The following is a 23,174-nucleotide window of genomic DNA, read 5'->3' as shown; positions in this document are numbered from 1 at the left end:
AAACCTTTATTTCCCCATTGGTTGACACCTTTCCGGTTTACATTTTCGGGAGCCGGTGTAGAATCTCTCCGTCCAGGGACTTGAGAATCTTGTCCTTTTTGGTAGGTTGGTCAACCCTTTTAGTCAATTTGGCAGAGGTATTCAACTGAGCTGGAGTGAATGGCCAAATGTTGATTTCTCAATGCACCTATATGTTGGACTTAAAAGCTTGATGAACAAAAGCATGATGAACAGAGATATCAAGTGTCTCTTTGAGGAACCCTGGCATCTGGTCTTGGCTGTGTCCTCTGCGCCTACTTATTGATCTGTCAATCCGGCCACTTTGCTGCTATCTTTGACAAGAGTAACTTTCCAGAAAATATATTTTACTGGAAAGTTGCTCAGTCTGGTATGGCATGATCTACTAGGTGCAGCGTGTGCTCTAACTTTTGCCTCTCAAAAAGAATAATTTCTTCTGGTGTGCAAAGCCCTCAAAGAAGCTGTCAATTCCCATCTTTATAGATTACAACTTGTTATGGATGTGCTTACAGTAAAAAGTATGCCAACTAAAAGGTATGTACGAGATGCCGGATTAGCAGTTCATACAAGAAAGCTTTAGTGGACACCCACCGTTGTCTCTGCAGTTCTGCAGCATTGGATACCTGCTTGGAACCATAGTAGGTGATGTCAATGGCTATTTTGAGAATGAACGCAAAGCTATATGGCCATTATGCAAGATGGCTTTCATTGCTACAGGCCCCCGCTGGTCTAACCCCAAATTGGGATGTCCTGCTCAACGCCGATTTATTTTTGCTGTCTTTATACCTCGCTCCGGGGCGGTGCACAGGCCTGTATTTTCCTAAATACCGGTCCTGCTCTTACACTTTTGGCCCGCCGGCCATCCCTCACCAGCCGCTCCTCCTGACGGCTTCCTGTGGATCAGGGCTCCAACTCATGTTGCCATTACAGGACCCTGCGTACCTTCAGGCTACCGTCATTTCTCCAAGCCTGTTGGTAAGTCCGCTACCAGCTCTTGCTGCCTTTTGTGCCACCAGTTTCTGCAGTTTGGGCCCCGGGCACTTAAGTATTAATTCCAGGCCCTTCTGCTTTTTCAGCCTCCGCCTCATCAGGACTCTACCTTGACCGGGTAAGCCTGGAATATTTTCACCACCTCACAACGCTGCTTAGCACCCCTGATTCCAATCATTGATCGGCTCAATTCTCTTGTAGGGGGCATCTGCATAGTAGGACTCTTCCCACAAGCTCCTACGGGATTCTATACGGACCCTCTTTCATCACCACCTCTCCCTCCTCACCCATTCCTCTTGGTAAGTGCACTTAACTGGCGCTCCCTTTTTCTCGCAGCTCCGTTCCTTGCACGAATGGCATCCTCCGTGGTGGGTTCAAGCCTGGCTGTTCCGCTGTTTCCCTTCTTCTCCTCCTCCTTACCACACTAAGGTAATTTCTGACTGTTCCACCAACCCCCATCCTCTCTGCCCTCCTCATTCCCAGACCTCATTCTCTTTATCCCCTTTCTTGTACAGCTCCTTCATTCAGTAACCTAGTCCTGATGATGATCCTAAATCGCTAGGATCGAAACGCCGTCGACATACCAGCGCAACTTCCGGCGCCCTTTACCATGGTTCACTAAAATGCCTAAATCTGTAAAATTCATGTAAATAATTATCTGTGAACCAGAAGTTCCTTTGTATATATTTGTCACGTTTTCACTCTGCGCCGTCGCTGTTTTCACTTGTCACCTGCGCCGTCCACAAAGTCTTTCGGGTTACTTATGTATTAATTGCTTACAGTGCTGCTACAACTGTTGCCAATGTTTCTGTACCCTTCCCTTTTCTAACTTGTCCTGTAAATTTCTTGTAGTCATCCAAATAAATGATGCCTTGGACACATTCAAACGAACTAGGAGTCTCCCTACCTTCCTTTCTTGCAATTTTTTATGCATGCCTAAATACCAGTCTTTTCAATAATACCGGTTGAGATATTGTCGTTTGTTTATACGCTAGACACCCTGTAGCATAAACCCGAAACTAAAGGCAAGCTTTAAAACATGCATGCAAAATGTTTTTTTAAAAATTTAAAAAAAGAGGCACATCTTTTGCTGTAATAACTGTCTACATGTGGGCTTGTCTTTTTGCTGAATGCAACACTGGACATGTTTTCACACAAATTATTTTCCGTGGGGCAGTAGGAAGGACACAGTTAATAAAAATGGCGTTCCTGAGCGTTTATACAAAATAAAATCATTGACTGATGGCACGCACCATAGTCTTTCCATTTATGTCCAGCACGATCATCAGCCTCCAACTACTCATCATAACCTTCGCTATTATAGCAATGTTCCTTATCTTCTTCATCCTTGGTATCTTGGTCCCAGGTCCGTTCTTGTTACTTTTTTGGGAGACTGAGCAATGGATGCAAGAGGCAGTCAATCCTTATGCCTTTCAGCGAGCTTATTTGGGCTAGGCAGCTTCAGATTGCAATGTCCACAAGTTGAGTCAAGCTTGTTGGCAAAAGGAGTGGTGTTTGCCAAAGAAAATTCTGGATCTGGCTAGAAACTGTTGGCCCAGAAAATTGTCCAACATGCCTTGCAAGCTAGCAAAAACTCTGCTGGATGATCACTTGGGAATCACTAGCCTATGAGGTTATACGTGTTGAACTTGATAGTGGTAAGAGTTAAAGAGGAAGAAAAGATCACTGTAATGATCTTCAAGCTCCTTTTGCCTCTCAGCAGGCTTTAACGCACATGTACAGATGACCGAGGTGAGAAAGTGTCTCAGAAATGAAATTGTTTCTTGATCTTTCGCATATAAAATTTCCCTCATCTTTTTTCTTTATCCCACCTTCAACATATGTTCAAAAGTGGTTTAGGCACTTTTATTGGAGGTAGTCATGTAAACTAAGAGGACCATTGATGGCATCGAATGCAAGGACATGGCTCTAAGATATCAAAATCATTCTTGACAAGGGGGACATCTAGCTGGTCTAAGTACTTAGATGTCAAGAAATCATAAAGGGATGAGTGCTTTCCCATTGTTCTAGATGAAGTTTGTTTGTTCATGAGAAGTTAAATTGAGTTTTCACTGACAAGGAGTTTACAGTTTACTTTATGGACTAGCAAGACTGACAAGGCTCTTGTGAATTATAGTGATATGGTTGACAAGGCCAGCATGAAAAAGGGTGTCAATAACAAAGTGGTAGAAGTCGATGGGAAAGAATTGTGGCATAAGTCGATGGGAAAGGATTTACCCTTCGTGTCGAAAGTGTCGTCAATGAGGAATTTGTCCATAAGGACCAGAGTTCGGTGGCAAAACACTTTTGTTGCCATTTTCTTCACTGAGGGGAGCAGGTGGGGACTGATTTAATCAAGAAGCCCCAGGTTAATTTGACACCTTTCACCCTTTCATCTCCAGAGGAACTGTTCACACGTTTCCATGTTTTGGTCTTTTCATTGACAGGATCAACCCTCATGATGGGATTTCTCTCCACAGGAGGCTGTTTCTCGAAGGGAAAAAGCAGCCTTCTCTCTCTTTACGTAATGATCTTGGATGAGGGAGTCTTCAAATGGACTATGAAACTAGAAAAATGCAGATAGAACAAGAATTCACATAAATGATTTATTTAGCACACTGTGCAGTAGAAAACCTGAGGTACGGTGTCCACGAAGGGTAAGCAGTGTTTTATCTCATCCAAACTCATTGGCAACAATCTAGACCAAAGAAGAATGAAGTGAATGGACTACAACACTACAATAATAATGTTTGTGATTTAATTATAAGGGACAAAACACATGTACTTTGGTTCTCTAGCCTGGTGCCCAAGAATAATGCGGTCATTCAATCTGTGAAAGACCCGATGCTGCAGAATTAACACTTTGTAACTATATTCTGTAGAAGAGAGAAGATGGCTGTTTAAGATACTGATGTATTATACGAATATATACGTTTACAACACGGATTTTACTCGGCAATACAATCACAACACAGTTGTTACAACGACCGCGTTGTTACCAAGCAATACCATTACTATGCAAGTCATTACATCGACTTGCAGTAGATGGCGCCATAACATTAGAAATTTATAATTTACTATTCCAACTCCAGCCTACGTCACAGTAGCGAAGGTGTTGGAATAGTAAACTATACTATTCCTTATGTTAGAGTGCCATCTACTGCAAGTTGATGTAATGACTTGCGTAGTAATGGCACTGCGTGGTAACGCGGTCGTTGTAACAACCACGTTGTGATTGTTTGCGGAGTAAAATCAGCGATGTAAAGGTTGTTTCCCGTATTATACTCAAGATGCTACTGGAAGGGATTTCTTAAGATGACGCCTTTTTAAAACCTGAAGACTGTTACCTGGCCAGTGCTTCACATGGAGTTGCTCTGACCCTATCTAATGGCAAGCACCCTTTCTAACCAAAGACGTGAAAGCTACATTGTTTCTCATTGACATCAAAGAGAGAGTGAGAAGTGTGAAGACTTGTTCCACTTCCCCATCAGAATTTAATATTAAAAGAGGGCCTCCTACCTAAATTCTGTTATACCCCTCGCTCAGGTGAATAGGGAATCCTACGAGGTGTTCCCTCACTCACTAAATTAGCGCCATGTTTCATCATAGGGTTCCCTCCCGAGATGCCTAATGCATCTGGGTGTTCTTTGACACCCGAGTTACAGCAGGGCTGGGTGTTTTTTAGTTTTTCAGGTCTCAGGAAAGTAAAATTACCTTAAGGTTTCCCACCAACAAAGGCATATTTAATAATGGGAACCTTGGGTAAGGTTAAGAACAAAATTAATTTAATGTGAAATAAGACAGTTAAGGTCTCCTGCATCCCAGGGTCTACATGTTTCTGCCATCGTCCTAACAGCCAATCAGGGCGAAATGGCTTTCTTCAGGAGCAAAAGATCCTTAGTATCATGTGCTTTTCCTTTTTTGGTGTACGCATGCTGACTTTAACTTGTGATTCTGTATAAGATTTTACGTAACTTACAGTCTTCGTTACGCATGCAGAACTTGGAGGATACCACTAGGTAGTATGCGGGAAAGACAATTTTGACAAATGTGTGACTACAGGGTCTGCCCGCCTCCAACCATCTATGCTGCAAAGGACTACCTCATTTAAAATATAAACACTGAACCGTATTGAAGACTAAGTTACGTAAAACCTTGTACATAACCACGTTGATCCATACAAGAAAATACCACATTTCTGTGGCCTACAAGCTAAGATATGATGTCCTACATGCCACGAATCAATCTTGCAGACCTAAAGACTCCGTAATTCACACATCATTTTGAACATAAAAACTAATATTTTGCGGCTTACTTGCCATGATACGATTAAACATGTGCCAAAATGGGTCGCCTACATGCCATGCTCCACAAGATGACAACCACTAATTACAAAACCCTTTTGCTGGGCACAGCTTTGTTTTCTGCCAAAAGGTGCTAACAAACAACATATCCAGCCAAAATCAAATCAAGAAGACCAGAGGCATACAGTTTCCTGTGCAACGGGAACAAGTGTGGAGGCGGGCTAGTCACCCACGTCTTATCGTGCTGAACACGCATCTCTCTCCACTCCTCTGCAAACCCCCAATCTGCTGAGATGTCAAAGAAAAAGGAAACAACTGAAAATGGAGGCTACCGCGTGTAATGGCCTCAGGGTGAGCATTAGCGCCGACTTAGGAAGGGTACCCACCCCAGAGGCCATGAAGCATTTCCAGATAGAACATTCATGCACTTCGGTATACAAAGTGAGCGACAATTCACCCACCCCCAAATTCAACATTATTTGTGTTAGCGCAAGAAAAAAGGAGCCCTCTCAACAGTACTTAGTCATACTCTATAAACTTGTGGAAATATTCAAAAGCCTTCTAGAACATAGTCCTAGAGAAGAGAGGGCAAGCTTGCATCAAGTTCACGTTTAAATGTACAATTGACCAGAGCATCGAACCCCCCATAGCTGGGGTGGCAAGGGGGAAGAAGTAAGGTACGCGCAGTGATGTACAAGCAGGGAGCCTTGGGAGGTGGAATTAGAACTCCAAGAAGTGAATGACATGGCGCTGGAACAAAATGGCCCCAACCGTGATGCAGCGTGTAGGCTGTCTTGAACTTCACAGCTCATGAAATACAACACCAAGGCAGACACGCTGCTCCGCTCCAGCTGACTGGGAATGCACAGGGCGGTATGGGTTTGCTGCCACGTGCTGTTCGCCTTCGACAGAGTGCGCCCGTGTCTCAGCGTTGCAGACGCAGGGCTAAGGCTACACCGGGCCAAGGAACAGTGCAGGTTTCCAGCCAGGTATTCTACCAGAGTCGGCCTGTGGATGTGGTGGGTCTGTGTGCCTCTTTTCCAAGCCTCCATCACAGGCAACAATCATTTTTGACAGCCAGCAACGATCTGCAGTTCAATAACAGCACGTGCAAGCCACGGTGACCATATTTTGCACAACAAAGGTGAGGGGAGTTAATAAAAAAATGGAAACAAAATTGAAGCGGGTAAAGAAAACGTATATGGCTGGCCACAATGCCCTGGGGGGGGGGGGGGGGGGGGGGTTGAGTTTTCGTCACACACTGGTCAAGCCCATCATTTAGGCACAGTTGGCTCAGTGGTTCATCATTCCAACATACCACAAGTCCCGAGGTCTGGCAGTCGTAGATTACTCTTGAAAGCGCCATGAGGCAGGGCCGGTATTATTAGTCGCAGGCCGCAGCAGCCCTCTTCCCGCCCGCCCCTCCCTCCGCGGAGTGACGCGTGCTTCCTTATGTAAGAGCCAGCGCTGCCCCAGACTCTGGGCCTTGTCTTTGTGCTCCCTGCGTCGTTCCTCCACACACAGCCTCTCGGCGCTCCTGGCACCGTGCCAGCGCTCACCCTCGTCAGCTGCTCGGTCCATTCACAGAGCATGCTTGGAGCTGACATGAAAGAGGAGGGGTGAAGGAAGAAGGCGGGAGGCGGGCAGGCGATCGAGCTGTTACATCAAGCCATCAGCGCCACAGACAAAAGAGTGGCTTACCCTAAATAAGCCATTTTAACGAGGCAAAACGCAAGAAGGGGCATTTACAGGGACCCGCCTAGGCAGGCAACCCTAGAGGATGGGAAAAGAGGTCGCGGCATGCCAGGAGACACCAGGGCGACGATCTCTCCCCACCTCCCTCCCATTCCCAATAATCGCACCTAAATGCACCGTCTATTATTCACGTTCTAGTGCTTGCTAATTCCCTTGGGGAAAGCTCGCTTTGCCCTTCGAGGGGCTATTCCGTCGAATACTCACTGGCACAGGCATCCGCGCCTGTATCCTCGGTCTGACAAGAAAATTAAAGAGGGGGTGACAGGGCAAGAGGACAACAAAAAAACAGGAAGAATGCGAAGGAAGACAGAACGACGGTGAAGGAGGGAGGACGCTATGGGCGGCCCCGCCACCCCCCCCCCCCCCCCCCCCTCCTCCGGGGACCTGCACAAACTCCGTCTCACGACGGGCACTTCCCTGCCAATCACTGTACACTTTACATGAAACAAAAGGGAAAACAGGGAGGGGGATCATTACTTTTACCCAGCATGCCTAGCAAGGGCAGAAGAAAAAAAAAACACATAAGAAACCAGTTGCAGCCGGTTTGTAACCTCAGGACATGGAATTATCTGTTAATTTTCTTTTAAGTTATTTGTGATTTCAAAGACCATTTACCGTTGCTCGCTCGACCAGCCCTTGCAGATCACCCCACTTGGACAGAGGTCACTCCAGAATCATGAAAACACTGGATTTGACACCAAAGGGGACTAATGTAATCGCAAATCTATTAACTCCTGAACTGCCAGGGTGAATACACACGTCGAAGCAGACCATGTGTTTGAGAGGATGGGGCCTCTGAACACAGACTCACTAAGGATCAGGTCTTTAGTGGGCCCAATCAACCTCTTAGCGTCTGCAAAGCTAATACCTCATACACCACTATGTGGCTTGCACCTGGTACCCCCAGCTACATTTGCACTGAAAATGATGACATCAGAAAATTATTAGTAAATGGACCACCAACCTAAAATCTTTAACAGATACCCGAATGGAAGTGATTAAGAACACCCAAGCACTCCTGCTTGAGTTGAGAACTTTCATGCGTGCGACCCTTATAAGACCACCAAACCTGTGCAGATCAAAGATACAGAATACAACATAGTGTGAAGCAAAGTCCCTCAGTACTCCTCATTCACTCTAGCCATGAGGTGTCGGTAGGAGAGGACTCGACATTAAAAATAGGATACCTTTCTGCAGTGGTGGTACGGTATTTAACCACTGTACACTCCACTGATGGTTTCACAAAAGCAGCCAAACAAATCCAATGCTGCAATGTCACAGGACTGGGAACTGGAAAGAGGGAGTTTAAAAGAATAGGCCAGTATCTACCACTTAAAGTTCAACTATCCTAACGTGATTTAACCCAGGAATGAGGCATGTTCGCATGAATCACATGGGTTCAAAAACATACCCAACTTGACAATAGTCACAAACAAAAACTTTCAAAGCTAGATGACCATTTCAGGCTACCAACACTGTCATAACCTAAAGAAAAAATTATCCAACCTCACGCCATTCCTATAGCGCCCATCAACAAATTAACCAGGTCAACCTTGACCTAACCCCCTCCACAGATATTCATGGCCCAATTGACAAAAAAATCTTATAATTGGGTTGGTGTGCTTCTCCAAACCCTGGCAAGCCAAGCCATTAAAAGCATCAAAAGTCAGGGTCTCATGACATCGCAAGCACCAAAGGCACCAATCAAAACTATGCATCATCTTCGAGACTCACCACTGCCACTAAAACTTACAATACCAGAGTTTAAAAACTGCGCATTCTTCATCGATTTTCACCACAGGCTTTCAAAACCTATAGAATCGGCCACTAAACAAATATATGCTTGTGCAGCAACAGAATTTTTGCATTAAATCGGAATTGCTGCCTTCACAACATAATCGATCATCTGAGGCATAATTTACAGATCTTTTACCAAAAATATGTCTGGCTCAGACCAAGCAAAAGGTTTTCACTACTGCCGCACAAGGGGTGCGAGAAACTTTGCCAAGTTAACTGGGTACCCTCAGCTGTAGATTGCTTTAATCAGGCTTTTAACCCCTTGAGTGCCCATGACGAGATGGTTTCGTCATGGGCCGCGGTTGCGCTGTGCCCATGACGAGACTATCTCGTCATGAACCCCGCCCGCTAATTCAACGCCCGGCACAGGGCGGGGAAAGGGCGGGGCACACAAGGGGTTAAAGAGATGAACACACTACCCTGATAGTGTAACAATCCCCATTTAATGAATCGAGGGAATGGCTTTTGTCTGCAGCAGGAAATAGAGGTCTTAGGTATTCATAATGAATTTAAAACGGATGGCTAGAAGGATCCCTTTATTATGATTTTTTATTTCACTAGTAAGGCTGAGTCATGCTGACATCATGTAAACGTCATTCTCAGGGCTGCTTTTATTTCAACAAGGCACTCGTACTTTAGAAGAATCACAAATATTTTGCAGCTTTAATGTCTCATATCTTGAGCCCTACAGTGCATGACATAACAAATAGGACACATGCCACACTGATTCGCGGAGTTGTATTTAATGGGAAGTTTGCAGCACAATTTTTTTGTATTAAACTGGCTTTCCCTGCTGCATAATGCAATCAACCCTGCTGCATAATTTGGTCTCCCGGTGCCAAATACTTCCAGTTGCTCTGCTTGTAACATGCTGATCCCCCCAGTTAGCACAAACGTAAAAAAAAAAAATCTGCATAAAATTATTCAAAGAATATTCTGTGTGAGATTTACAAGGTATGAACAAAGCTAAAAAAGCAAACGTTTTCTGTATAGTTGCAAATGGATGCAGTGCGGTGGGCAAAATGGGCAGGTAAATTAGGGGGCGGGGTGCGATACGAGTACCTGGGATAGCACAGGGAAGCAGGAGAAACTTTACGATCACAAAGACATCACCAAAACCTTATCAACTATAAAACCGAACAACCACTACGGCCCCCTCCTGTCGAATTGCTTGTCCATCCTGGATTACCTAAAAAACGGCCAAGTCATCATCCCCATCCTAAAAAAAACAACAGAGAACCATTCGGACCCAAACAATTTCCGACCGATAACCAACATTCCCATGCTAGCCAAAGTAAAAGAAAAATATGTTCAACAGCTTAACCAACACATTATGAAATTCAAGCTACTTGACATCTGCCAATCAGGTTTCAGACCTAGACACAGCACCGAAACAGCAATTCTACATTTAGTAGATGACGCCCTGCTCGCATTAGACCGTAATGAAACATTGCTGCTTGACCTCTCATCTGCTTTCAACACTGTTAACCATGGCAAAATACTCGAGAGACTTGAGAACAGAATGGGTATATCGGGAATGGTCCTAAAATGGTTTAAATCCTTCTTAGATAACAGAACACAAAGATTTCTGGTGAATCAAAATCTGTCTTCACCATCCCCTAACCTATTAGGACTCAACACTATCCCCATCACTATTTAATCTCTATATCGAACCAAAATATTACAGCAGGCTAACATCTCCTTCCACATATATGCATACGACACTTTGCTATATATTAAGATCACTTCCCTAGACGAGATTAAGACGATGACAAGCATTAAAAAAGACCGTCCAATGGCTAACAAACAATCCCTTAAACTAAACTCTCAAAAAAATGAATTCCTTCTAATCTCCCCCCCAAAAAAACTCCACTGTGAGAAAGGATTGAACCAAGCTGATCACTGCACTAAACTGCACTCCGATCCTGGTGGACTCTACCAAGTTGCTAGGAATCACTCTCGACGAGAACCTTAATATGCAATCGCACATCAACTTGATGGCTAAAACTGCCCGTTTTCACCTCAGCTATCTTAGAAAAATGAAACCTTACATTAAACCACTAGACCTCAAAACTGCAGTTCAGTCATTAGTCATCTTGAGACTTGAATATGGATGTACTACTTTATCAGGACTACCCAAAGTCTCAAAAGCCCCGCTTAAAGCCTGTCTTAATGCAACCGCAAGACTCTTAACAGAATAAAAAAAAAATGACCACATCCCCCCACATCTGACAGCTCTCAACTGGCTGCCTTAAGAAGCAATAATTCTACAAAAGATGGCCTGCATCACTCATAAAGCGATCTTTCACAAAACTCCACTGTACCTAGCACAGAAAATGTTGATTTCTGGAGGAAGCAGACTCTCACGGAGCGCCGGTACTCTTCTTCTGAAACCTCCACTCTTTCGTAAGAAAAAAAAATACGACAGAACCTTTTCTGGAGCTGCACCGAGAATATGGAACTCGCTTACACCAAGCATCAGAAAAATCTCATCTACTTCTGTATTTAAATAAAAGTGAAGTCCTTCCTAATGAGCAAATTCCTCCCTTAATCCGCAGCAGTCCGTCCACTCCATGCTCTAGAAGCCCCATTCAGACAACCACTCTACCTATTCAAGCCTGCTGAGTAACTCTCTGCAAGCTCATCCATTACCAGACTCTAGATGAAGCTCTTCATTCTATTACTAGGCGCCTCCAGCTTGTCCTTACTCACATTGAGATTTCTTCTTGAGGACTGCTGCACCTACTGTCACCATTGTGAATACCCAGAACAAGTAAAAATGTATTATAAGTTAATAACCTAGGCTCTTTCTAACTGTATTAGTGATTGTACAAATGTTTCTCCTTGTTTCACATTTTTATTGAGACAACTACAACTATTTACAAAAAATAGAAGTGGGTAGTGATGGGGATTTGATCTCACTTCTTTCGTTGTGTGCAATTACATAAATATTGTCTGAAACTTCTTTCAATTTGAGGGTGCTGTTTGGTATATATGCATCCTACTACCCAAATGCAAGACAAGCGAACCATCTGACATGTCAAAACTCCAGGCCTACCACAACCTCAGCATCCACCTCCTCTTTTTTTTTTGAAGAACTGAAGAGATTCAGAGAGGGAACAAGACTGAACTTTACGAAACAAACTGGTACAAAAAAACAAGGGGGGGGGGCGCAACAAACATAAAAGAAGGGGTAACAACATGGTCTGTGTCCTGCAATCAAAAGAACTGACACTGTTACAAAATGCTCCATCCGATTTGTAACAACAGATTACATGTAACACCTATGTATCAGTTATTAAGCTGTCTGACTATGAATTGTCACAAGAACAAACGGATGTCCTATGTAAAGGTCTGAATTTTTGCCAAACATCATAGATTGATTTTGCAGAAGTACATGTAGATGTTTACAAATTTGTGAGACGATTAAAATTAAAAAAATATTTTGAAGAGCAATTGAACTATGTGCCTCCGATGATTCCAAACTTACCAGAGTGTAACATGACTATCCAGGACATACAAGATGTCCATCTGATCGTCTCACTAGATGATAGTGAACAAAATCCTACAACAATGTTAGACATTCTATCTGATCTAGATATATCGTCCAACCTCAATGTGGACAGTGGGCTCAAACCTAAATCTTTTCTACCAATACTATCTTCAGATAACCTGATAGATACGTTTCACAAGGCAGTCATTAGTGACTTACACAGATTAGAGGACAAGATGCATAAAAAACTCAGACCTAACAAGGGAAATCTGGACAGACAAGAATGCTTTGCACTAGACATGCTCAGAAAAACATCCACTATTGTGATAAAAGAAGCAGACAAAGGGGGCAATGTGGTGAAAATGAACAACATAGATTACTGTACAGAGATCAATAGACAACTTTCTGACACCATGGCCTATTTGAAACTGACTACAAATCCAACAAAGGAAACCATGAGGAAGATAGAATTGAAACGAAACCGTTGGCGGGACCCAAGTCTGATTAATGATCTAGAGTATAAATATATATATAACTTACACCCTCGTGCACCTTGTATCTATGGCCTACCTAAAATTCATAAAGACAAAAAGACCCCACCAGGTAGACCTATAACTTCAGGGATTGGATCCCCTTCAGAAAGGATCTCAGAATTCATAGACGTTTTTCTACAGCCTCTTGTACATAGACTACCTTCATATATCCATGGCACGGGTGATCTATTGAGTAAATTGGAGGACATTGAACGGCTAGAGACTTTTCACTTTTTAACACTTGATGTAAACTCCCTATACACTACCATTCCACTAGAGAAGGGTCTCATGGCACTAGCATCTACTCTTGCAACAAGAGATGCCACACTGTACGAACATATTATGGTGATTCTGGACTTGACTAGACTAGTTTTTGAAAAAGAACTTTTTCTGCATTGCAAAGACTGGTACAAACAAGCACAGGGAGTGGCCATGGGATCTAATTTTTCGCCTTCTTATGCAAATTTGCACATGGGACACTTCGAAAAGGAACATCTTTGGTCTAAATGCCCGTCATCGATTAAAGAACACATTTTATACTGGGGCAGGTATATAGATGACATATTTGTCATTTGGATAGGAGACATGGAACATCTAGATACACTGTTCAACCATCTGAATGACAATACTTACAACCTCTCTTTCACAAACCATGTGAACGCCAGACAGATAGAGTTTCTAGATGTTATTCTGTATGCAGAAGGCTAAAAAAATAGCAGAAAACCAACGGCCGGTAATTCGGTCTTGCATGCTGAAAGTGCGCACTCATCGTCACAGATCAATGCCAAAACAATGGGAGAAATTGCACACATTCGTCGAAATTGCAGTGATGATGGGGTCTTCTTGACCGATTTGGACAGTGTGGAGGACAGATTTAGAAACAGGGGTTATTTTGACCATACATTGACATGGGCACGTAAAAAGATCTTAAACACCAAGAGGGAGACACTGCTAAAAACGTACTCCAAGAAACACAAAACTAAACAATGTTTAGCACTTGTAACCAGATACTGTGACCAAAGCCAGACTATTTACAACATCATGAAAAAACATTGGCACATCTTGGGCCTGGACAGCTCATTAAACAAACCCATATCAAACAAACTGTTGATAACATACAGCAGGGGCAAGACACTGAGAAACCTCCTTTGCCCTAGCTACGTAACACCGTTGACTGGTAATACTGAGGGCTCTTAGCTTCCGAAAATACCCAAGGATTTTTTTCCGTTGCACAAGATGCAATGTTTGTCAATTTGCATTAGATAAGACCAAATGCTTTCAATACAACACGAAAATACCTTACTATATACAAAATTTCATGAACTGCAATACTAAGTTTGTGATATACTGTATAATCTGTAAGTGCAAACTGATATATATAGGGAGCACTAAAAGACCTCTGAAAGAACGTATGCAGGAGCACATCCGGGCAATCGGAAACAACAACTGCAACCATCCGCTAGCAACACACCACAACACTGCACATGTTGGATCTGAACTGATAGACATCAAATTTCATGGTCTGGCCCACATGTGGCCGATAACCCAAGGGCGGGGGGGTGGGGGGGGGTAACAGGACACTGATCCTAAGGAGGGAGGAAACCAAGTGGATAACCAGGTTACGGGCAGAAGAATTGGGGCTCAACACAGATAAAGAGCTACATGTATTTCTGAGGGATTAACTATCAAATACTGTATTGTCCACCTGCAAATTTATTGGGATTCCAGGTTGCATAGCTGCATACTATGTATTTAACAAACATCTTTTCTGTATTGCTGTTTGAATTTGAACTATATGCGGGACATACAGAATTGGTGACAGGGACTTATGTTATAAGAATGTATAACACCAGTCAACAAACTACCAAATATATGAGGATTGTTTGTGGTGAATTTTATGAGAGATTATAACATTCAACGTTAGCAACAGGTCTACTTACACAGAGATACGATTGTTCACTTCTGTAGCTGTAACGATCACCAGGGATCCAAAACCCTTACCACACTTCTATTTTGATCTCCTCTAGCCCATACACTACACCTAATACCTTCCTTGTTTTATATTCACTTGTGTTCAATGACCAATGTGGCTTTATCCACCATGCTGTTTACATGGTGGTGTTTACACTCATCTAATTTATCTTACATAGACTACCAGTGCTTCAATCACCAACTTTTGTGGGCGACCATTGCTCACTGGCACCGAGAAGCTGACTATAATAATCAACCCTCTGCTATACCATTGCGTCCTTACATCTTAATACACATATTCTGACATCATTTTCAGATGACAGATGTCTGGTACTCCATGCCATGGGCTACTAATGTAGCTCAGATTTCTTGTGTCCTGTTCTCACATTCACCTACCTAGCCAGTCTAGAATTGTTATTACGCACACTGACCTTAATTACCATCTTTGTTATGATGCTGAAATTTCCGTATGTCGGATACCATACACTTTCCTTTTTCCGCCATAGTTTGGTTTGTAAATTTTATCAACTGATATGTCCCCATATGAAGACTTAGTGTTTATTCTATTTGCCTGCTTCACTTGGACTAACGGTGAGATTATGTATTTATTTACTCTGCACCATGTCTAATCGTGACATGGTGTATGCATATTTACACAATATGCGATCGTTACAAATCATTACCGAAGTAGCAGATTTGAATTGCTTCCCCAAGATTCGCTTCTGGTGTATCTACAAAGCATTAACGAAAGGGCAGATTACAATTGCTTCCCGAGATTTACTTCTTGGGTATCTACATCAATTTAGACAGCACATCTTACTACCTTCAAGGTGGCGGCCGTTTTCACTTGAAAATACGGGCTTCCTCAGCTTCACCAATCCTTTTTCGATCTCCATTCACCAATACTTCACTGTGACTAACAGTGAGATCATTTATTTACTCTGTGACATATCTAAATCGTGACATGGTACATGCACATCTACACAATATGCGATTGTTACACAGCACTACCAAAGGTGCAGATTATAATTGCTTCCCCGACATTTACTGCTTGTGTATCTACATCAATTTAGATGGCACATTTTACTACTTTCAAGATGACGGCCGTTTTCACTTGAGAATACGGGTTTCCTTAGCTTCACCTGTCTCCTTTCAATTTCCATTCACAAATACAGCACAACGTTTAACGTAGTCCCCTGTAGACCGTGGAGTCACTTCTCTTCGGTAAGTGGTACACTGCGAGACGATACACTGCATCTTCGCAGGTAAGAATAAGCTATGTTGGTCAAGGGTTAACAGACACGTGAGGATATTGCGTGCCATACATTGATGTGTTCCAGCACTTCTCCCGTATTTACTTGGTTTTTAAACAGCATTTGAAATATAAAGCGTTCAATCACCATTCTCCCTTGAATGTTTTAGGTATTTTACTTATATTGTCCTCGTAAAGTAACCCATATAGATACTCTTTTGGCAAGTTACTTCCTTGCTAGGTTAGACCTGTCTACAGAGTTTTGTAGACGCTTGCCTTATTCAGTCTACTACAGTATGTGGGGCGATAATTTTTTTGGCTAACATCTCAGTTGGATACCGCGCCACACTACTTGTGCACACAACACAAGTATTAACCATTTAATTACAATCGTATGGCTGTAACTAGAGGGAGGATTCACATTTTCCTCCATTTCTTACACTAGGCTCACTAGTACTACTTTTTCCAGTATTTCTAGAATACGTGGGCACTCCTTACCCGCATGCGTTGTTTGTGATCGTTTATACGGCTATTTCTCTAGACTTACACATCACATTGAGTGATAGAATTTGTTTCTACCGTATAGGGGGCTTATCAAGGCTCTTTCCAGAGCGCAGGACGTCTCCTGGACGGACCGCAGGAGGACGCACTTTACGTTGGATATTTCTTCATAGTCCTTTACCGCTACAGGACATTACTGACGGCATTTGCAATACTTGGTGAGTTACCACGTAGGTTATGGATTCATGTTAACTCATCACCTCTATACAAGGGTTGGGAAGTTTGCTAACAAACATCATGTTTTCCTTATAGGGCCTCATGATGACCACCATTGAAGTTCCACATCTTTTACTTTTATAAGGCCCTTCCGGATTTCTACATTATTTGTAAGTGTTCACTTGATTAGCTCACACGTGGTCTCTTCTTATATGGTGCATTCCTAATATTTCACAACCGTATACATATACTTTTATCCTAACAGCTACTGCGTTAGCTCGATGACTTAACCGGATCGCCTCTCGATGTTCAACGGTCTTTTTATAGCTACCTTAGGTTAGTATTCTAGGACCTCGTATCTTCTACACTCACCGGTCCACAACCTTTTAGACATCAAAGGTGTGGGTTCTTTACTAATGTAATAAACCATGAACCCACGAATATTCACGCATGGAACGTGGGTTCTTTACATCGGTTTCATTCTTGGTTCACCCTCTCAATGGTTTTTGATACATTATTTTTGGATGGTGATAGCGAGTGCACAAAGAATAAGCTGCATGATATTAATTCTTTCACTAACCATATCACGTTGGGCATGAAATGCACTACGGAAAATCAGCTTTTTATACTGGCATATTACTTGAAGTGGCAAGTATTTTCTTTCCTTGCTGGATTTCACTATTCACAGGGAGCACATTACTGAAGATACTGCTGTTAAACTGCAATCATTATTTTCTTCAACAATTTATTAAATCAATATGTGTCCTCTGATATGTTTGTGTGTGTGTGTGTGTGTATATATATATATTCACTGAAAAAACCATAGGTTTCACACATGTTATAGTTAGCGGAAATTTTACTGATAAAAAACCAATGAAATTCCCCTGTTATAGTTAGTGCAGGCAACTATAACTCACGCGACCGCAATCCTCTGCTGATGCTAATACTGTATTTAGACACTTATTTGCCCATGTCTTCTTCCATACATTTTTAGCTATACATATATTACAAATATTTTTTTTTCATAAAGACACATATGTCATCAGCAGAAGATTGCGGTCGCGTGAGTTATAGTTGCCTGCACTAACTATAACGGGGGAATTTCATTGGTTTTTTATCAGTAAAATTTCCGCTAACTATAACATGTGTGAAACCTATGGTTTTTTCAGTGAATTTGCAAGGTTTTTTAAATGCTAATTCCTAACTATAACGTGTGTGAAACCTATGGTTTTTTCAGTGAATTTGTACGGTTTTTTAAATGCTAAGTTACTTTACGCCATTCGTGGCGTGCGCGCCCACTTAACGCAGTTCGTTCCGTGCGCGCACGGTGGGCACGCGGTGCGATGACAAAGCAAGAAAGCACGTCAACAAATCTGTTTCTGCTTTCCTCCGTGACTATGGTATGGGTGCCATTTACCACAACAACTTGCGTTATGACATGCAAGACATTTATAGAGGAGATGGTGTGCACTTCAATGATGAAGGGAACAGAGTCTTCCTCTTGAACCTTAGACTCTGCATCGGTACTTACTTGTAGGTACCACTAAAAAATCATTTCATAAACACAACGGCTCTTTTTAGAGCCCCCTAATATCTAAACACTTAAATCTGATTTTCATTTTTTTTTTTTTTTTTTTTCTACCGTACGCTTACCGTAAGCTTACCGTACGCGTACCCCGTGATTTTTTTTAAAATCAATAAATGTTTTCTTTGTACTTTACAGTCCTTCTTTGACCCCCTCACAAATGTAAGGGGGTCTGTAACTCTCCTCATTGCCCCCTTTTCTTGTTTTCACTCTTTTTTTTCTGAGTGAAATACACAAAATGGCGGCCGCCGCTTCCTGGTTTCGGCCGATTCGAATGTTTACTAAGATCTAAGAGCCAATCAGAATCGCGCTCGCCACCGTACGCTTACGGTAAGCGTACGGTAAGCGTACCGTAAGCGGGCTCAGATATATATATTGATTTAAAGGCTATTTTCTCAGAATCTACTGAACAGATTTACACCAAACCTACAAAAGGCACTTCCTTGACCTAGGGACTACCTCTCTGCCAAATTTCGAGTAATTCTGTTCAGCCGTTCGGGCTGTAGCTCGTTCTAAAGGTCCTATGGAAAAATGCATGGGGAAAACGCGTTTTGGGACCCCCCTTTTATCTCAGCCCCCGCTTGACGGATCCCCCCGAGACTTTCAGGGTAGGAGCGGAGCGTAGCGCCCCACCTATTTTGAGAAATTCGCGAGGATTCATCGACCGGCGCCAAAGTTATTCAAAATAGAATGTTGAGGTTTTCCTATGGAAAAGGGGTCCTAACTATAACTACCTACTGGCGACCGCCAGTAGGTAATATATATATATATATATCAGCCTTGAAAAAGTCACTGGCGTGACAAAAACACTTGTGGGCTGTATTTTCCAGACTGGCTGTTATGTGAATCAACTGAAAAATACAATCATCAGTGAAAAACATTTATCTTCGTGTTTTGAAATTTTTGGTGCATACTGAATGAATATAGTAACATTTGCAATAACTAATTATAGAGTATTGGCAGGAGTGCAATGGTATCTGTTGTTTCAGAACTACAACTATTTATAGGTTTCAATTGTACTGTTTAAACTACAATGCTATATATATATATATATGAGAAGCACTCTGATACCCATTTCTGGGTCTTGTTCGCTATATAAAACACTAAATAAATACATATAAATAAATAGGGCATGGAATCAGTAGTTGGGAGCCAGAGGTGAGAGAGCAGGAGTGAGCAAGTTGCAGGAGCTTGAGGAGAGGAAGCAGTATTGACGGGTCACATTTTTTCAGTAGCACAGGATGAAGGATGCTTGACACTTCCAAATAGGATGAGGTTCCACACCCTTGCGATATAGCAGATGCTGCTGGGTGTCTCACTTAGCTTGCAAAAGGTCTTGGTCTTAAATGAAGGGCTGTGCTGTTTCTGACATATTTGTAGGTGATGCAGAAGATGTAGGTCTCCAAATGCAGGAGTGATGCTGTCTCACTTCCGAAGTCCTTCAAAAAGGAGTATACCTGCGTACAGAATGTTTTCCAGGGAGTCAGACCGGTGTCTGATATGCCTGCAAATAGTATGCGGTCTCCATTGAGATGAAATTTGACGAGGGTTCAACAACAATTGAGAATATTGTTTGGAAGGAATATATTCTATTAAAGCAACAACAGTTGATGCAAGACATTCTTGGTCTACTCTGCAATGCAAGTCTTAAATCTGAGGTTAATGTCAATGTGAAACCCCATTGATTTGGCACTGCTGGCAAGCTGTGAAGATGTTCAAGTTCAATCATCAAGCTCTTCCTCCACCTAGTCTTACTTGCTGGTGTTGAAGAGAACAAGCTCCGTCTTGGTCAAGTAACTTTTGAGATGAGCTTGAATAGCCACTTTTAGATTGTAGCAAGGAAAGTCTTCAGAGAGACAATTTAACAACTTGACCTGGATTTGTGGTAAAGGCAAGTGTAGGTACATATTGGTGGATGTTGAGGTCTTTGTCAGCTAATAGGAATCGTAGTGTTTCCGATTTAGAAAACAATGGAGATAGGATGTAACGTTGGGGGGCCTTACCTGTTACTAGAATAGCTTCTGACCTGGGCGATTTCATTTACCCTGCTTCAGTGCTTCAATTATTACTCCCAAAATCTGTCCATCCAAAATATTTGATTCTTCTGATTTCATGACATAGCTCCATTCAAAACGCATGTCCTCAAAGGGTATGAAGGGGTGGTGTGCCTCCAGGAGGCCAGGAGAGGACAGGATCACTAGACATAGCCAGAGCCTAGGAGTCCTTAGTCGAAGCGTTACAGCACCCCGACCCTTCGTCACCAGACAAGATGCCGAGCACCCCCTGAACAAGCATAATTCTGCAGCTGGGCCAGGCTCCTACACTCAGATACCTGAGGAGGGGATTCAGTAACTAGCCATCTCGAGGCTCGAGATAACACACGGACTGCTCCTAAGATATAAGCACAGGAATGATGTAGCACACCCGATTACACGCTTAAACGAGGCACCGCATGGAGAGGTGGGTGGGATATCTGGGGGCAGAGGGGGGGGGAGAAACGTTTGAGTTGGGGGTTGTTTGCGATCACCAGCCATTGAGGGCGCTGTCCCTATGATATCACAGGTACATTATGCCCGTTTCTTTATTAGTAGATTGATGTGTACGCTCACATGTCAATAATATATTTGTATGCTAACCGCCTGTCCTCAAACTCTCTCGACCTAGCCCTCATTTAGGACTGTAAAAATGGAGAGCAAAGGTAGTTTCTTGACTTTATTTACAACTTTAATATTATACCTTCAAGGAATTTCTGACCCAACTCGCCATGCCTTCTTACTCACTGTGCCCTTCACCAATAGAAAAATTATGTCTATTAACTTTGATGCTACCATATGTCCTTCCTCGAAGATGCTCTAGCTGCCTCCAATGCCTTAGAACCCTGTCCTCAAGGACATTTTCAATCTGTTTCTAAGCTTTGTGACTGTCTCTACAACTTCGAAATAAGCAATAGTGTTTCTACAACCAATCAACAAAGCTGCTGTCTCCACTACACATGCAAATTACCCAATCCTGTGTTTGCCATTTCCACCCAGTCATAGAAAGCAAAGTCCAACATTTTCACTCCGTGTTCATGGAGAACTGAATGCTTCGGACTCAATCCAAGCAGTTTTGAGACCTGTATATGGCAGTGAATCCTTTATGGAGGCCTCACTTGATGAATGTCATATGTTTCTGAATAATGGCTGTAAAGTGGCCCTCATTTTAACTCTCCACTTCTGTAATACAATGTCCCACCCATTCCTCAGCAGAATCTTTTCACAGTGGGAGTGACAAGCATAGTTTGCATCATTCCACAAGGTTCAGGTCAAAACGTCTCCATGCTCATGTCTGCTCCACCTCTGGATCCTTTTTCTTGCAGGGAGCCTCAAGGTTGGTCACTGAGCCCTAGCACTACAACATATAACAACTTTTGCTCTTGTCATCAGCCCCTTTAGATTTTCATTTCATTACTTTGCAGATGGTTCTCAACTCAACACTTGTTTTTATAAATAATCATCTATACTATATGAGTCTCATATAGCATTGATTTACACCGGTGCTTCTACTTCGTGACGTTTTTGATTTCTGGTCCAATGAGAGATGGCCTATCAACATAGGTCCTGCTCCTAAACCTATCTGTGTGAACACCTTGGTCTTTAAATTTGACCGCTTCTTTTTGCTTAAACCACTGGGTTAAAATGTTTAGGTCTCGCCTAAGACAACACTTTCAAGACATTTTGTTTACTATAAGGGGCTTGTAGCTTACCATTCATTGGCTTCATTGTCACTCTTATTTTCGGACTCCTAATTGGGCAGCATGTGCCGGTTTCACTTCCTGTACTTTTATATGGAGCATGGACCCAACTACTGATAGCTTAAATTTGATTAGTGTTTTTCCACTTCTCAAGCTGTGGTTGAATAACTATTTTTTCTTTCTTCTTCTCCTATTGTCATGGTCTGTGTTTTTGACTTTCTTCTTTTCCATTCTTGTCCTGGTTGCTTCTTTCTTCCATTGTCCGTGTTGCTTCTCCTTCCCGCTCATTGTCTGTTGCCACCAACCCATCATCAAGAAAAAAAGCACCTCCCACCGTCCCGGTTGCTTCATGTTGTCCTTGTTGCTGCTTTCCTCTCACCTTACAGTTGTCTATATTGCTTTTTACCTCCCACTTCCCACCTTCTCATTGTCTGTGTTGCTTCTTCCCTCCCTCCCAATTCCTAAGGTTGGCACTTCAGACCCGCCACAAGTAAAATAAAAGCAATATGAGGCAGCCAGTGATGGCTGCATTATAGCCCTTTTTTTAACCCTCCAGTTGACCACGTTGCTTCTTCCTTTACACCTTGATGTTGTCTGTGTTGCTTGTTCCCTCCCACGATTATGTGTGTTGCCCTCACCGCACCTGCCATAAGAAATAAAAGCACAGCTGGCCCTTTCAGATTTCCTCCTTTACTATAGAGCAGCGCAGCTACACCTCCTGTCTGAATGGTCCCTCAGGGCCTCAGATAAACACTGGCTCCAAATGCATAGGCTGGTGGCGGGGAGAACCATATGGGACCTTCCATGGAAACCAAAGCAGGACCGACCAAGGAATGTCTATCTTAGCATACCTACAGCTACTATTCTTAAAGATTTGGATATTGTCAACAAATCCTTGCCATTGACGACTTTCCCATCCCCCTACACCCCTCTTCATTTTAATCCTGCCTTCCGCCCTACATTACTGGAGGCCCCCTTTGACAAATGGAGGGTGCCTAATGTGGTCAGATATGTTTGTTTGTGGGC

The 23,174-nt window shown here is 42.7% G+C and overlaps 1 protein-coding gene across 3 annotated transcripts in view; it reads right to left on the bottom strand.

Moving 5' to 3' along the window:
* The window catches only part of GATAD2B (GATA zinc finger domain containing 2B), a 253,232-nt gene that overhangs the window by 163,392 nt on the left and 66,666 nt on the right, over window positions 1–23,174 (bottom strand). Inside the window, exon 1 of one of the 3 annotated variants that reach the window (XM_085638455.1) lies at window positions 6,631–6,749. The exons of the other annotated variants lie outside the window; for them this stretch is intronic. The gene's annotated coding sequence lies outside the window, so the exon portion shown is untranslated. Of the gene's footprint in view, window positions 1–6,630; window positions 6,750–23,174 lie in introns of those variants that run through there. 3 annotated transcript variants of the gene reach the window in all.

The sequence above is a fragment of the Triturus cristatus genome, chromosome 12 (genome assembly GCF_964204655.1).
Source record: "Triturus cristatus chromosome 12, aTriCri1.1, whole genome shotgun sequence".
Lineage (NCBI taxonomy): Eukaryota > Metazoa > Chordata > Amphibia > Caudata > Salamandridae > Triturus > Triturus cristatus.
Note: the sequence above shows the minus strand (reverse complement) of the source record. Positions and strands in the feature narration are given on the sequence as shown.